General features: G+C 54.4%; 1 long non-coding RNA gene across 1 annotated transcript in view; it reads left to right on the top strand.

Moving 5' to 3' along the window:
* Positions 1 to 15,976, top strand: part of LOC129046891 (uncharacterized) — a 40,585-nt gene that overhangs the window by 6,911 nt on the left and 17,698 nt on the right. The window contains exon 2 of the long non-coding RNA XR_008508734.1: positions 242 to 642. This is a non-coding gene — a long non-coding RNA (uncharacterized LOC129046891). The remainder of the gene's footprint in view (positions 1 to 241; positions 643 to 15,976) is intronic.

Below are 15,976 nucleotides of genomic sequence, written 5' to 3'. Positions count from 1 at the left end.
GGGGAGCACCCTTGGTGCCACCAGCATGGCCAGCACCTCTGCCCAGCAGCAGCAGCAGCAGCAGCAGGGAGATCCAGCTGGCTCCTGGAGCTTGGCCCCACCTGGGTGCCGAATTTGGGCGTCTCTTGCAGCCCCACTCTGCGGGATGTGCTCAGGTGCCCCAGCAGAGCAGGGACACGAGGTGGTGCTGCAGCGTCCAGGGTCACTCCTGTCCCTCACCCTGACCTTTGTTTCTCCACAGGTTTTGGGATCCCTGCAGGGACGGCTCCCGTGGGCCCCAGGAGCTGCTGGAAGCCCCTTGTGCCAGCGGTGGGGACACGGGGCAGGAGTGGCACCTGTCCCCTCCCGAGGCTGGATTGTCCCTGGATGGTTCCTGTGAGCCTCGCCTGGGCTTTGGATGCTCCCTTCTGTCAGCAGCTGGAATGGCAGGGCCGTTCCTCCTGCTCCTGCCAAACCCTGTGGATTTACTGCTTTCACATCATCCTGCTGGGACTGGCTCTGGCACCGGGAATCTCCAAGGGAAAAGCAGCACCTGCAGCCTGAGCCTGCAATTCCCTCTTTTTCTGGGCTGCTCTGAGCATCCTGGCTCTGCAGGAGGAAGGATTCCATGCACTGCTGGAGGACAAGTCCTGCTGCTCTGATGTGAGTCAAGAACACGAATTTTTCCTCTCTAAAAATTGTTTTTAAAAGCACCTTCCTGTTGGACTTGTTGGAAAATGATATTTTCCCCCTTGCCCAAACCTGGGAGCTGCTGGGAGGGAATGAGGGAGCAGCCAGGTTTGTTCTGGCAGCTGGACTGGCTGCTTTAATCAATACATGAGGTTTTTAGTGCTATTCCAGCTTGAAATCCCCAGCAGGAGTTTTCTTCCTGGAGTTTTATTGCTGAGGAATGGATAAAAGGTTAAAGGCTGCAGCTTCCCAGGAGGTTTTCCTTTCTTCCCCTCAGGAGGGGAATCCTGATGGTTTTCCACTCTCCCAAGCCGGTGGTGGCTGCAGGGAGAGTGGGAAACCACCAGGATTACCAGGACCAGGATAGGGTCAGGACCTTGGTTGTGGATTTTCCCTGGTGATCCCATGGATTGTGGTTTTTCCCTGATGGTCCCATGGATTGTGGTTTTTCCCTGATGGTCCCATGGATTGTGGTTTTTCCCTGGTGATCCCATGGATTGTGGCTCTCCCTGGTGATCCCATGGGTTGGTTCACAGGAGGCTGCTGTGAACCTCCTATGGAAAACCCCTTTTCCTGCCAGGAAATGATGCCAGACTTTGGATTTTGAGGGGACTTGTGCAGGTGTTGTCATCTGGGTGTGACATGGGACAGATGCCCGAGGAGCTGCTGGGGACAGCTGAGAGAGACTGAGGGTGTTTGGTCTGGGAAAGGGAGGATGGGATGGGATTTCCTGGGTGGGGAATGAGCTGCTGTTGGCCACAAACCCCGGAGGGTCTGCTCTTAGCTCTTCCCAGAGGGGAAAAATGCAAACCTGGAGCTCTGAGTGGCGGGAGCAGCTCTGGATTTCAGTCTTCAAGCACTGCAGCATCTGTTTGAGCACAGCTGGGGCTGCTCATTTTCCTCTCAGCCACTTCCTGAGTGCTGCTGATGCTGCTCAGGCTCTTCCCCAGTCCCTCGGGGCTGTGGTTTTCCTTTGATGATCCCATGGGTTGTGGTTTTCCTTTGATGATCCCATGGGTTGTAGTTTTCCCGTAATGATCCCATGGATTGTGGCTTTCTCCTGATGATCCCATGGATTGTGGCTTTCCCCTGATGATCCCATGGGTTGTGGTTTTTCCCCTGATGATCCCATGGGTTGTGGCTCTCCCTGATGATCCCATGGATTGTGGTTTTTCCCCTGATGATCCCAGGGGTTGTGATTTTCCCCTGATGATCCCATGGACTGCGGCTCTCCCTGATGATCCCATGGGTTGTGGTTTTCCCCTGATGATCCCAGGGGTTGTGGTTTTCCCCTGATGATCCCATGGGTTGTGGTTTTTCCCCTGATGATCCCAGGGGTTGTGATTTTCCCCTGATGATCCCATGGACTGCGGCTCTCCCTGATGATCCCATGGGTTGTGGTTTTCCCCGATGATCCCATGAAGGTACCAAGCCCTTGTCCTCATCCCTTTCAGCAGGAGTCTCCCTGTGCTGTCCCTGCCTCTGAACACAAGGAAGAGGAGGAGGAGGAGGGATAAGATTTGTGCCCATGATCTCTCTGCAGTTCCACATTTTCCAGCTGAGCTCTTTGGGCTGGGTTGGGCAGAGATTTTAGCCCTGCGCTGGTGTAAAACAGCCCAGCCCTCCCTGGCTCCTCTGTGAGGTGGGGCTGGGCTGATGTTGGGATTTGCTTTGGGATTTTTTGCATTTTTTTCCCTTTTTTTCTGAGGGATATCCTGTGGTTTTGGGTCTGTGGTGCAGATGTTGGTGCTTATGGTGGCTGAGTGCTGTCCTGGTGCTGCACTTCTTCATGAAATGGTTTAGATTTGGAATCTTAAAGTTTATCACATACCAAAGATAAGGGACACCACCTTTAGCACACGTTCCTGTCCAGTCTGGCCTTGCAGCCCTGCAGGAAGGATGGATCCAGCTGCAGGCCAGATCTTTATCAGGATCCTCAGCAGCCCCTTTTCAACCCCTGGCTGTGAAATCTTCCCTGTCCCAGCACTTTGTCCCCATCAGTTACTCCCAGAGCAGGATCTGTCCCTTAGGGATGCTCCAGGGAAGCCCAGGGCTGCTGGGGACAGGTGAGGTTTTGGGTGAGGGAAACCCAGGTGCAAACAATTTTAGGGACTCCCTGATGCTGCTCAGCCCCTGTGGCATCCCATGGAATCATGGAATCATTCTGGCTGGAAAAGCTCTCAAAAGTCAGGGAGTCCAGCCAAGGATCCACCATCGATCCATGTCCCCAGGGACACAGGTTGTTCCCTTTGGAAATAGGGATTTCCCATGGATCTGACCCATGTCCCCATTGCCACAGGTTGTTCCCTTTGGAAACAGGGATTTCCCATGGATCTGACCCATGTCCCCATTGCCACAGGTTGTTCCCTTTGGAAACAGGGATTTCCTATGGATCTGACCCATGTCCCCAGTGTCACAGGTTGTTCCCTTTGGAAATAGGGATTTCCCATGGATCCACCAGGGGTCGGGAGCACAGCCCAGACATGGGATGCTGGATGCCTGTGGGGGGCTTGGGGGCACATCCTGGGTGGGAAATGTGGGGTTGGTTCCAGCAGGGTTGATCGCAGTGGGATCCAAGCGGGGTTCCAGGGGGATCCAAGCAAGGTTCCAGGAGGATCCAGGCAGGGTTCCAGGGTGATCCCAGCGTGGTTCCAGCGGGATCCCAGCGGGGTCGGGGTCTCTGTCCCGGGCTCGCGCTGACCCCTGGCGGCAGCAGCGGCAGCGCCTGCAGTGCCCGGCGGGGCCCGCAGGGGGCGCGCGGGGTTCGCCGGGCTGGGATCGCCGGGCTGGGATCGCCGGGCTGGGATCGACGGGATGGGATCGATGGGATGGGATGGGACGGACCTAAAATCCCATCCAGTGCCACCCTACCATGAGAGGGACACCTTCCACTATCCCAGGCTGCTCCAAGCCCCGTCCAGCCTGGCTTTGGACACTTTTAGGGATGGGGCAGCCAAGAATTCCTTCCCGGTGTCCCGTCTATCCCTGCTCTCTGGCAGTGGGAAGCCATTCTCTGTGTCCTGTCACTCCATTCCTTGTCCAAATCCCCTCATCAGCTCCACTGGAGCTTCTTCAGGCGCTGGAAGGGGTTTTAAATTTTCCCCGGAGGCTGAACATTCCCAGCTTTCCCATCCTGGCTCTGGAGCAGAGGTGCTCCAGCCCTGGAAAAACGTGTAAAAAACCCCATGGAACTACCAATATCTTTGGGAGCCGCAGTTAAACACCGCAGGGCTGCTCCAGACGAGGTGGGATACTGGGGAAAACAAATCCAGGGGGTGTTGGTTGTGTCAGAAATCGCACGGGAGGTGACGGCGGCTTCCAGCGAACGCGTCCCGCGGCCGCTGGATGGCAGCGGAGCTCCGCGGAATTCCCGATCCGCGGCATTCCGGCATTCCCGCTCCGCTCCGCGGCATTCCCGCTCCGCTCCGCGGCATTCCGGCATTCCCGCTCCGCTCCGCGGCATTCCCGCTCCGCTCCGCGGCATTCCCGCTCCGCTCCGCGGCATTCCCGATCCGCGGCATTCCGGCATTCCCGCTCCTGGCACTGCCTCCATCCCCCGCTCCCGGCTCTGTATCCATCCCCCCTCATCCATCTCCTGCTCCTGCTCCTGCACCGCGGGTTCCCGAGGGTGCTGCTCCCTGGGAAGGGCAATTCCCAACCTCCCGGGATGCCCACGGATGCCCCAAACCCGAATGGTTATTCCAGACTTGGACTTGCTCCTTGTGGGTGGCTTCCAGCTCTGGGTACTCCAGAAAAGCCCAGTGTGGTTCTTGGCTCCCCAGAGCAGAGGGATGAGGATGAGGAGGGAGCAGATCTGAGGTGATAAATGTGACTTTTACCGATCTGCCTTTAGCCCAAAACCTGTGGCACTTGGGAAACCTTTTAAGCTTTATCTGGAATGCTGCTGATGCAGGAATGTGGGATTTGGGGAGCGTGGGGGAGGACAGTGGGGGGGTTGGCTTGGGATGGCTCCAGCATTCCCAGCTCCCTGTGGGATGGCTCAGCGTGCTCCCTTCTCCTAAAGAAAAGCTTGGAAAGCTCCTGCTCTGCCTCTCCCTTCCCCAGCTCCCCGGGCAGAAGAGGGATTGGGATTGGGAGCTGGGGCTGGCTCTGCTTGCACATGGGAAGGGGTGAATTACTGAGGGACAACCCCGAGTTTGGGAAGGGGTGAATTACTGAGGGATAATCCCGTGTTTGGGAGGGGGTGAATTACTGAATTATTGAGGGACAACCCCGTGTCTGAGAGGGGGTGAATTACTGAGGGATAATCCTGTTTTTGGGAGGGGATGAATTACTGGATTACTGAGGAACAACCCCGAGTTTGGGAAGGGGTCAATTACTGAATTACTGAGGGATAACCCCGTGTTTTGGAGAAGGTGAATTTACTGTGGGATAACCCCAAGTTTGGGAAGGGGTGAATTATTGAATTGTTGAGGGGTAACTCCATGTCTGAGAGGGGGTGAATTACTGAGGGATAACCCCGTGTTTTGGAGGGGTGAATTGTTGAATTACTGAGGGATAACCCTGAGTCTGGAAGGGGTGAATTACTGAGGGATAACCTCGTGTTTGGGAAGGGGTGAATTACTGAACTACTGAGGGATAACCCCGTGTTTTGGAGAGGGTGAATTACTGTGGGATAACCCCAAGTTTGGGAAGGGGTCAATTACTGAGGAATAACCCTGTGTTTGGGAAGGGGTGAATTACTGAACGACTGAGGGATAATCCCAAGTCTGGAGGGGGTGAATTACTGCGGGATAATTCCACGTCTGGGGCTGCTTTGGAAGCTCTTCCCGAGCAGTCCCAGGCTCCTGGGCTGGCACTTCCCGAGCTCAAAGGTTTCCCTGTCCGGGCTCCTCCCGAGCTGCAGCCAAGGGCGAATTCCAGCGGCGATACCAGCCCCGGGCTGGGTTTCCATGGTGAAGGCATTTGGGGTTTGCTGTGAAAAGCCGGGTTTTTGGGAAGTTTTCAGCCGGGAATGGCACATTTTGTCCATCCCCAGGCTGCTCCCTGTGGGGGAAAAAGAGCTTTGAAAGGGCCCTGAGAGCCTCGGGGACAGCCTGAGCTCCGTTCTCACACTGCTCTGCACTCCAGGAGTCCCCTCTGGCCCTGGGATGCTGGGATTTGTCCTGGCATCTGCTTTTCCTCACCCAGGAACTGTCCCAGCTCCTCACCCAGCTCCTCCTGCTCTTACAGCCCGCACTAAACCTGATTTATTTCGTTTTCTGAGGCGCTGCTTCAGGCCCTCCCGTGTGAAAACCAGAGGAAGACGTTGATCCAGGGGTTTTGCATCTGAGGAGCTGCTGCAAGTTGCACCTCTGAGCAAATGAAGTGCATGCGGCCTCATCCCCTCCCAGCCTCGTGTGTGTCCTTGGGAGGCAAAAACCTGGTTAAAAATTTAATTTAGGCTTCCCAAGCATTGCTCCCCAGCCTTTTTAACAAAAAAGGAGTTTTTGAGGTGATGTTTTTGCCTTTCCTGGGCTCAGCCAGGACACCTCCAGTGCCCTGGGAGCTGTGCTGTGCCCTTGGCCTCTGGAATGCTCTTTTCATTGATATTTTCTGGGAACAAAAAATGCCGGCTTTGTATCCACTGCCCCTTTCTTTGCCCACGCAGAAGGGGAGGGAGGGAAAAAAAAAAAACCGACTCAAATATTTTCTTGTAACAAAAGGCTGCGGGGTGAATCTGGATCGGCCCCTCTGCTCCGTTTCAGGCCAAATCTCCAGGGTTTTCAGCAGAGAAATTAAAACACTGGAGCTCTCTCTTTTCTCCCGCAGAACAAACAGGAGCGGTTCCCACTTCCTCCCGCTCATAAACAAAACCAGCCCGACGTCTCCAGGAGAAGCCCTGCCAGCAGACTTTCCTTCCTAATTGTTTGATATTTTTTCAGCTCTGATTAGTATTCGGGAGTGCCTGGCACACGGGCTGCAGGATCCAGGAGCAGGCTCCGAGCAAATCCTTCCCTCTGCTTCCATCCCCTCCCGTCCATCCCCTTCACCTTCTTCCTCTCTCCCTCACTCCCGCTCCTTCTTGCTTTGTTTCCAGTCCTCCTTCCTGGGCTGGTGGTGGCAGGGGGTTGGAATTGGGTGATCTTTAAGGCCCCTTCCAAGCCAAACCATTCCCTGATCCCGTGAAATTCCTGTTTTTCCCTTGGAGGCTTTGCTGCCCTTGCAGGAGCTGCCCCAAGGCTCTCCAGGCCTGCCCTGCCCTGCTCTGCTGCAGTTCCTTTGCTTCCAGGCTTTTCCCTGCCCTTGGGAAGGAGCCTGGCCTGGCCTGGCTGCACAGGGATTCCCTTTTTTTTGTGAGGAAAGGGCAGGATCAGATTTGGGAATGCTCTGAAGTGATAAAGGGTGCAGGGAATGGGTTTGAGATGGAATTCATCCCACACAGGGAGATCTCTTTCTTAGGAAAGGGCAGGATCAGATTTGGGAATTCTTTAAACTGATAAAGGGTGCAGGGGATGAGTTTGAGATGGAATTCATCCCACCCAGGATCTCCTCCTTCTGAGGACAGGGCAGGATCAGATTTGGGAATGCTCTAAAGCAATAAAGGGTGCAGGGGATGGCTCTGGGACAGAATTTGTCCCTCACAGGGAGATTTCCTCCTCCTGACTCCATGAAATCTGTGGAAAGATGGAATCCAGGGAGTCCTGCTGGCCCTTGGCTCCATCGTGGGACCATCGTGACTCAGCCGAGTCCCTGGGGAAGCTCCACTTGTTTTTCCCACCTCCAACATCCTTCCCTCATCAGCTGCTGCCCCCATCCCGCTGTCCCCAGCCCCTGCAGGAGTCAGGGAAGTTTTCCCACATCCCCCAGGGCTCCTGACTGCCTCTGTGTGTGCTGAGCATCATGTGCTGCAGATTAGGGAATCGGGATAAGGAATATCCCGGGATAGGAGGGGGCGAGGCCAGGAGCAGGGACAGGGGGGTCTAAAGGGTGAGGGAGTTGTGGGGTCACACTCTGCTGGCAGGGATGAGCCCAGCCTTTCCCTCTTTCTGCAGGGATGAGCCCATTTTTTTCTGTCCTCTTTTTCCCAGGATAACCCCAGCTCTTCCCTCCTCTTTTTCCCAGGATAACCCCAGCTCTTCCCTCCTCTTTTTGCTGGGATAACCCCAGCTCTTCCCTCCTCTTTTTGCTGGGATAACCCCAGCTCTTCCCTCCTCTTTTTCCCAGGATAACCCCAGCTCTTCCCTCCTCTTTTTCCCAGGATAACCCCAGCTCTTCCCTCCTCTTTTTGCTGGGATAACCCCAGCTCTTCCCTCCTCTTTTTGCTGGGATAACCCCAGCTCTTCCCTCCTCTTTTTCCCGGGATAACCCCAGCTCTTCCCTCCTCTTTTTGCTGGGATAATCCCAGCTCTTCCCTCCTCTTTTTGCAGAGATGAGCCCAGCTTTTCCCTCCTCTTTTTCCCAGGATGAGCCCTTTTTTCCCCTCCTCTTTTTGCTGGGATGAGCCCAGCTTTTCCCTCCTCTTTTTGCAGAGATGAGCCCTTTTTTCCCCTCCTCTTTTTGCAGGGATAACCCCAGCTCTTCCCTCCTCTTTTTGCTGGGATAACCCCAGCCCTTCCCTCCTCATTTTGCTGGGATAACCCCAGCCCTTCCCTCCTCTTTTTCCCAGGATAACCCCAGCTTTTCCCTCCTCTTTTTTCCTGGGATGAGCCCAGCTCTTCCCTTCTCTTTTTCCCAGGATGAGCCCTTTTTTCCCCCTCCTCATTTTGCTGGGATAACCCCACCTCTTCCCTCCTCTTTTTGCAGGATGGCACCTGTGGGGTGAAAGGCCTCCCTTGGGGTGGTTGGGAAGGCTCCTCTGGGAAGTTCTGGGAGGATGTGGAGTGTTCATCCCAGCTCCCCTGCAAGTGATGGCCCCAAATCCCCTCCCAGCTGCTCCTGCCCTGCTGAATCCCTGGCACTGGGACCTTGGGATGCTCTTGGGAGATCAGCTCTGGAATCCTCTCCGTTTGCTGGGATCTGGTGCTCTCCTGGGAGTGCTGAGCTCTGGCTCTGTGACTCAGCCTCAATTTCTTCATCCCATAAACAACCACGGGAGCTCTGGCTGTTCTCACGCATTTCCTGCCTCTTTTCCAAGGATTTTGGAATCCCCTGGGGCTGGAAACCCCTGTGGCCAGGCAGGTGGAGAGGTGTTTGTGTCCTTTCCCTTGATCCAAGGGGGAAACCGAGCCTGTGAGGGGTGAAAAAGCCAATTCAAAGTGGGAATGGTGGGATCTGATGGGTTTGGATCCTTGGCTCTGGGAATGGCTGAGCTGAGCTGTGGGGAAAGGGATCTCAAGGAAAAGGAGCTGCAGGAGCTGAGTTTGGGGAGAAATTCCGTGCCCAGCTGCTTCCAGGGGCTGCAGGAGCTGAGTTTGGGGATAATTCCATGCCCAGGTCCTCCAGGCTCTTCCCAGGGCAGACTCTGAGCAGCTCCAGGCCGATATTCCTTTGGGATAAGGGAGATTATCCCATTTTTTACAGCAGGCACACAGGGATTAGGGCTGGGATTTCCTAAAGCCTCCTGCTTCAGGAGAATGGGAATTGCAAGTCCTTGAGTTCCTCGGGAGCCCCTGTGGAAAATTCCTGGCTGGGATGGAATATTGAGCTGAGGATCTGTCACATCCAGTGCATCCCAACTCCCCAGGACAAAACCGCAGTGGTTGAAAATCCCTTAAAATTTTACGATTAAATAACTTCAAAGTTAAACGACTTTAAAATTAAACCCGTTTAAGTAACTTGAAAATGAAAATTTTAAAATGAAAAGTCCAGCTCCTTCCTCCTGGAGTTTTCCCTTCAGTCATTCCCATCTTATTTTTTCCTTATTTTTCCTGATGTTTTCCCCCCCATGAGTGGGAGAGATCTGGGATGGGGGTGATAAGCAAATCTTGGAAAACAAAGTTCAGGCAAATCCATGGGCAGGTGGAGAGCAGCTTCCTCTGGGTGGGGACACACCTGGGAGGGGAAGGAGCAGCTCTGGGTTTGGGGGGATTCTGGGGGGCACCTGCACAGGGGAGGCACTTGTTGTTCTCTTGGAGCTGCTGCTCAGCTCTTCTCTGCAGCTTGGAATTCCGTGGGTGCTGCTTTTGCATTCCCTGGGGAAAATGCCCCTTTTCCATGGGGGGGGGGAAATGCCCCTTTTCCCATGTGGGAAATGCCCCTTTTCCCATGGGGGGGAAATGCCCCTTTTCCCATGGGGGGGAAATGCCCCTTTTCCCATGGGGGGAAATGCCCCTTTTCCCATGGGGGGAAATGCCCCTTTTCCATGGGGGGAAATGCCCCTTTTCCATGGGGGGAAATGCCCCTTTTCCCATGGGGGGAAATGCCCCTTTTCCATGGGGGGAAATGCCCCTTTTCCTATGGGGGGAAATTCCCCTTTTCCCATGGGGGGAAATGCCCCTTTTCCATGGGGGAAAATGCCCCTTTTCCATGGGGGGAAATGCCCCTTTTCCCATGGGGGGAAATGCCCCTTTTCCCATGGGGGGAAATGCCCCTTTTCCCATATGGGAAATGCCCCTTTTCCCATGGGGGGAAATGCCCCTTTTCCCATGGGGGGAAATGCCCCTTTTCCCATGGGGGGAAATGCCCCTTTTCCCATGGGGGGAAATGCCCCTTTTCCCATGGGGGAAATGCCCCTTTTCCATGTGGGAAATGCCCCTTTTCCATGGGGGGAAATGCCCCTTTTCCTTGGGGGGAAATGCCCCTTTTCCATGGGGGGAAATGCCCCTTTTCCATGGGGAAAATGCCCCTTTTCCCATGTGGGAAATGCCCCTTTTCCATGGAGGGAAATGCCCCTTTTCCATGGAGGGAAATGCCCCTTTTCCATGGGGGGAAATGCCCCTTTTCCATATGGGAAATGCCCCTTTTCCATGGAGGGAAATGCCCCTTTTCCATGGGGGGAAATGCCCCTTTTCCATATGGGAAATGCCCCTTTTCCATATGGGAAATGCCCCTTTTCCATGGAGGGAAATGCCCCTTTTCCCATGGGGGGAAATGCCCCTTTTCCCATGGGGGAAATGCCCCTTTTCCCATGGGGGGAAATGCCCCTTTTCCCATGGGGGGAAATGCCCCTTTTCCATGGGGGGAAATGCCCCTTTTCCCATGGGGGAAATGCCGCTTTTCCATGGGGGGAAATGCCCCTTTTCCTATGGGGGAAATGCCCCTTTTCCATGGGGGAAAATGCAGCTTTTCCATGGGGGGAAATTCCCCTTTTCCCATGGGGGGAAATGCCCCTTTTCCCATGGCAGGAGTGTTGGATGATGCTTTCCCCGTCTGCTCTGTGTTCAAACTGCCCAGGGTTCCTTGGGCTGGTGAGGATGAAGTTTTTTTGTGCTCTGGGGTTCTTTGCCCAGGTGAGGATGAGGTGTTTTTGTTCTCCAAGGTCCCTTACCCAGGTGAGGACAGAGATTTTTGTGCTCCAGGGATTTTTGGGCAGGTGAAGATGGGACCTTTTTGTGCTCCAGGGCTTTTTGGGCAGGTGAGGATGAAGTTTTTTCGTGCTCTAGGGTTCCTTACCCAGGTGAGGATGAGGTTTTTTGTTCTCCAAGGTTCCTTACCCAGGTGTGAATGGGGGACTTTTGTGCTCCAGGGATTTTTGGGCAGGTGAGGATGGGATTTTTTTGTGCTCTAGGGTTCCTTACCCAGGTGAACACTGGGGATTTTGTGCTCCAGGCATTTTTTGGGCAGGTGAAGATGGGAGTTTTTTGTGCTCCAGGGTTCCTTGGGCAGGTGAGGATGGAGGGGATTTTGTGCTCCAGGGTTCCTTAGGCAGGTGAAGATGTGAGTGTTTTGTTCTCCAGGGTTTTTTGGGCAGCTGAGGATGAGGTTTTCTGTGCTCCAGGGATTTTTGGGCAGCTGAGGACAGGGGAATTTGGTGCTCCAGGGTTCCTTGCCCAGGTGTTTTGCAGCTCCGCGGGAGGAGGCCGGGCTCGTAAAGCAGCGCTCAGAGAGGATTAAGGGGTAATCGGGGTTGTAAACAACTCCCGGCTCTTTAACACCTTCCCTGATGTGCTCCCTGCCCTTCCCCCGAATTCCTGGCTCTGGATGAGCCCTTGGAGTGCGCTGGGATGGATGGGGCTGTGGGATGGATGGGGCTGTGGGGTGGACGGAGCTGCTGGGATAGCAGCCCCTGCTCCAGCTGGAAATTCCCAGCTCCAGGAGAAGGGAACTCCTCACACAACAGGGGGGAAACATCCTGGGATTGGGGCTTGTGGTGTTTGGGACACGGTGTGAGCCCTTCCTGCTGGCTGAGACATTCCCTGGCTGGAATTTGGGAATGGTGTGAGCCCTTCCTGCAGGGAGCTGAGCAGATCCCAGTGGGACATTCCCTGGCTGGAATTTGGGAATGGTGTGAGCCCTTCCTGCAGGGAGCTGCGCAGATCCCAGTGGGACATTCCCTGGCTGGAATTTGGGAATGGTGTGAGCCCTTCCTGTAGGGAACTGAGCAGATCCCAGTGGGACATTCCCTGGCTGGAATTTGGGAATGGTGTGAACACTTCCCTCAGGTTGAGCAGATCCCACTGGGACATTTCCTGGCTGGAATTTGGGAATGCTGTGAGCTTTTCCTATAGGGAACTGAGCAGATCCCACTGGGACATGGCCTGGCTGGAATTTGGAAATGCTGTGAGCCCTTCCCTCAGGCTGAGCAGGGACATTCCCTGGCTGGAATTTGGGATCTGCTGTGAGCCTGTCCTGCTGCTGAACAGATCCCACTGGGACATTTCCTGGCTGGAATTTGGGAATGATGTGGAGGGAATTTGGGAATGCTCCCTTCCTGCAGGGAGCTGAGCAGATCCCACTGGGACATTCCCTGGCTGTTTACCCGTTGCTTTTCCAGCTCTGTTTCATCTCCCGTTGTGGAATTCCCCTGCGGTTCCCACCTCCCCCCTGCTGCCCCTTCCCACGAGGACCGGGGTAATTAAACAGCGGGGTAATTAAACACCGGGGTAATGAAACATTGTCCGGGCAGGGCACGGAGCGACCCCATTGTTTGCCCAGGAGATAAGGGACGGGAGATAAGGGGGTGTTTGCTGCCAGCCCAAGGACAGGGCCAGCCCCTGCCCGGGCAGGACAGGTCCCCTGGCCCTGGGGTGACACCTGTGGTGACACCTGGCAGGGCTGGCACTGCTCTTCCCATGGGCACGGCTGGCACCTGGAGCTGGAAGGGGAAAGGGAGGAGGCACCTCTGCCCTTGGGATGTGCTTGGCTGGGGTTAAAATCCCACTCTGGTTGAAATCCCAGTGTGGTTAAAATTAAAATCCCTCTGGGGTTAAAATCCCAGTGTGGATAAAATCCCCCGGGGTTAAAATTAAAGTCCCGCTGTGGTTAAAGTCCCACTGTTGTTAAAATCCCACTGGGGTTAAAGTTAAAATCCCACTGGGGTTAAATTCCCAGTGTGGTAAAAATCCCACTGGGCTTAAAATCAGAAGCTCACTGGGGTTGAAGTTAAAATCCCTCTGGGGTTGAAATCCCAGTGTGGTTAAAATGTCACTGGGGTTAAAATTAAAATCCCACTGGGGTTAAAATCCCACTGGGGTTTAATTCCCACTGTTGTTAAAATCCCACTGGGGTTAGAATTAAAATCCCACTGTTGTTAAATTCCCAGTGTGGCTCAAGTCCCTCCGTGCTGTGTCCTCAGGGAGTTTGGCCAAGGGGAAGCTCTGGTCCCAAAGGAGCTCCCATTTGCTGTTTTTCCCGGATTTTGCTGTCCCCACAGCCCCATCCTTCCTTTGGGAATGCTGCTGAGTCTCTCCTTGCTGAAACGTCCCCCCTAAATCCCTCAGGATGGGGCAGCACCAGCACAGCCCAGCTCCTGCTGCTGCTCCCATGGATGCCAGGCAATAACAAATTCCCAAACTCTCCCCAGGCCCATCCTGCTGGGTTTTCTCTGGCAATAACAAATTCCCAAACTCTCCCCAGGCCCATCCTGCTGGGTTTTCTCTGGCAATAACAAATTCCCAAACTCTCCCCAAGCCCATCCTGCTGGGATTTTCCTGGGAATAACAAATTCCCAAACTCTCTCCCAAGCCCATCCTGTTGGGTTTTTCCTGGCAATAACAAATTCCCAAACTCTCCCCAGGCCCATCCTGCTGGGATTTTCCTGGGAATAACAAAAACAAATTCCCAAACTCTCCCCCAAGCCCCAGGCCCATCCTGCTGGGTTTTTCCTGGGAATAACAAATTCCCAAACTCTCCCCAAGCCCATCCCGCTGGGTTTTCTCTGGCAATAACAAATTCCCAAACTCTCCCCCAGGCCCATCCTGCTGGGTTTTTCCTGGGAATAACAAAAACAAATTCCCAAACTCTCCCCCAAGCCCCAGGCCCATCCTGCTGGGTTTTCTCTGGCAATAACAAATTCCCAAACTCTCCCCAGGCCCATCCTGCTGGGTTTTCTCTGGCAATAACAAATTCCCAAACTCTCCCCAGGCCCATCCTGCTGGGTTTTCTCTGGCAATAACAAATTCCCAAACTCTCCCCAAGCCCATCCTGCTGGGATTTTCCTGGGAATAACAAATTCCCAAACTCTCTCCCAAGCCCATCCTGTTGGGTTTTTCCTGGCAATAACAAATTCCCAAACTCTCCCCAGGCCCATCCTGCTGGGATTTTCCTGGGAATAACAAAAACAAATTCCCAAACTCTCCCCCAAGCCCCAGGCCCATCCTGCTGGGTTTTTCCTGGGAATAACAAATTCCCAAACTCTCCCCAAGCCCATCCCGCTGGGTTTTCTCTGGCAATAACAAATTCCCAAACTCTCCCCCAGGCCCATCCTGCTGGGTTTTTCCTGGGAATAACAAAAACAAATTCCCAAACTCTCCCCCAAGCCCCAGGCCCATCCTGCTGGGATTTTCCTGGGAATAACAAATTCCCAAACTCTCCCCAAGCCCATCCTGCTGGGATTTTCCTGGGAATAACAAATTCCCAAGCCCCAGGCCCATCCTGCTGGGTTTTCTCTGGCAATAATAAATTCCCAAACTCTTCCCAGGCCCATCCTGTTGGGTTTTTCCTGGGAATAACAAATTCCCAAACTCTCTCCCAAGCCCATCCTGCTGGGTTTTTCCTGGCAATAACAAATTCCCAAGCCCCAGGCCCATCCCGCTGGGTTCTTCCTGCTCCGTGCCAGCTTTGGGGCGAGATGAAAGGGCCCTGCCCCACCTGGGGCACACCTGGAGCACAGCTGTCACCTCCCAGCCCTTTATGGCCCTTTGTGGTGCCGCGGGCTGATAAGGGCTCACCTGGGGAGGGGGCGGGGCTGTTCGATAAGGACTCACCTGAGGGAAGGTGGAGGCTGGGGTGGGTCCCTTCCCTGTCCCCGGCTCTGCTGGGAGCATCGCCCTGGGGGCAGGAGCAGCCCTGAGGACCAAGCTCTGAGTGAGGGCTGGGATTGCCCTGGGACTCCTGGAGTTCCTGGAGTTCCTTTTCCAGAGGGGTTTTTGGGATCCTCTGGGGTGATGGAGCCACGTGTCAGTGGGGGATTTAATCTTCATTTAAGGCTGTGTGTGAAATCTGCCTTTGGCCAGGCAGCAGCACGGGGTCTGGGGGAAGCTCAGGAGGGAGAAAACTCCCAAATTTCGGGATTCCTGAATCCCCTTTAATTTCAGGGGTTAGGAGCCCAGTGCCTGCCTTTCTCCAGGCTGCCAGCAGCGGGTTATGAATTCAGGTTGCTGTAGGGCAACGCTGCTGCCAGGGCTCTGGAGGCTGTGCTGGCCTCACCTCCCCACAATCCAGGGAATAAACTGCTCCCCTTGGCCAAGGGCAGGAGTGTGAGCAGGAAAATCCATGAAAGCCATCCCAGCTGGGCCCTGCTCTGCTCCCTCTGGATGGGCTGGGTGAGAGCAGCCAGAGCTGGGGCCTCTCCTGGCTCTGGGGTGATGGTTTGGCTTAAAAATTGAGATTTGCTGTCAGCTGAGGGCTCTGCAAGCTCGTTTTTTCTGTTTTATTGAGCAACTCTGCGGCTTTTCTGTTTGTAAATTGAGTTTGATAACACAGCCCCGAAGTCTGAAAAGGCAGGAAGGAAAGAAAGAAAAAAAAAAAAAAGAACAGAATTTGAATTTTCTCTGTGGTCAGATCTGGGGATTTATTTCACTTGGAATAATCCTGATTTTCAAAGCTGGAGTGATCCAATTACCACGAGCTGGTGCCATCCTGCAGTGCCTGGGGAACCCTGCAATTGATGTGGGGTTAGCCTGGAGATCCCTCATTAAAACTGATTTAACTCAGAGCTGCTCCTGCTCAGCCTGGCAGCGCAGGAGCTCCCCCGACTCCACGTTTCCCTGGGAAGGCCTTTTGGGGATGCACATTCTGGGGTCCAGCAGAGTGGCTGCAGCCTCTC

The sequence above is a fragment of the Molothrus ater genome, chromosome 19 (assembly GCF_012460135.2).
Source record: "Molothrus ater isolate BHLD 08-10-18 breed brown headed cowbird chromosome 19, BPBGC_Mater_1.1, whole genome shotgun sequence".
NCBI classification, from domain to species: domain Eukaryota; kingdom Metazoa; phylum Chordata; class Aves; order Passeriformes; family Icteridae; genus Molothrus; species Molothrus ater.
Note: the sequence above shows the minus strand (reverse complement) of the source record. Positions and strands in the feature narration are given on the sequence as shown.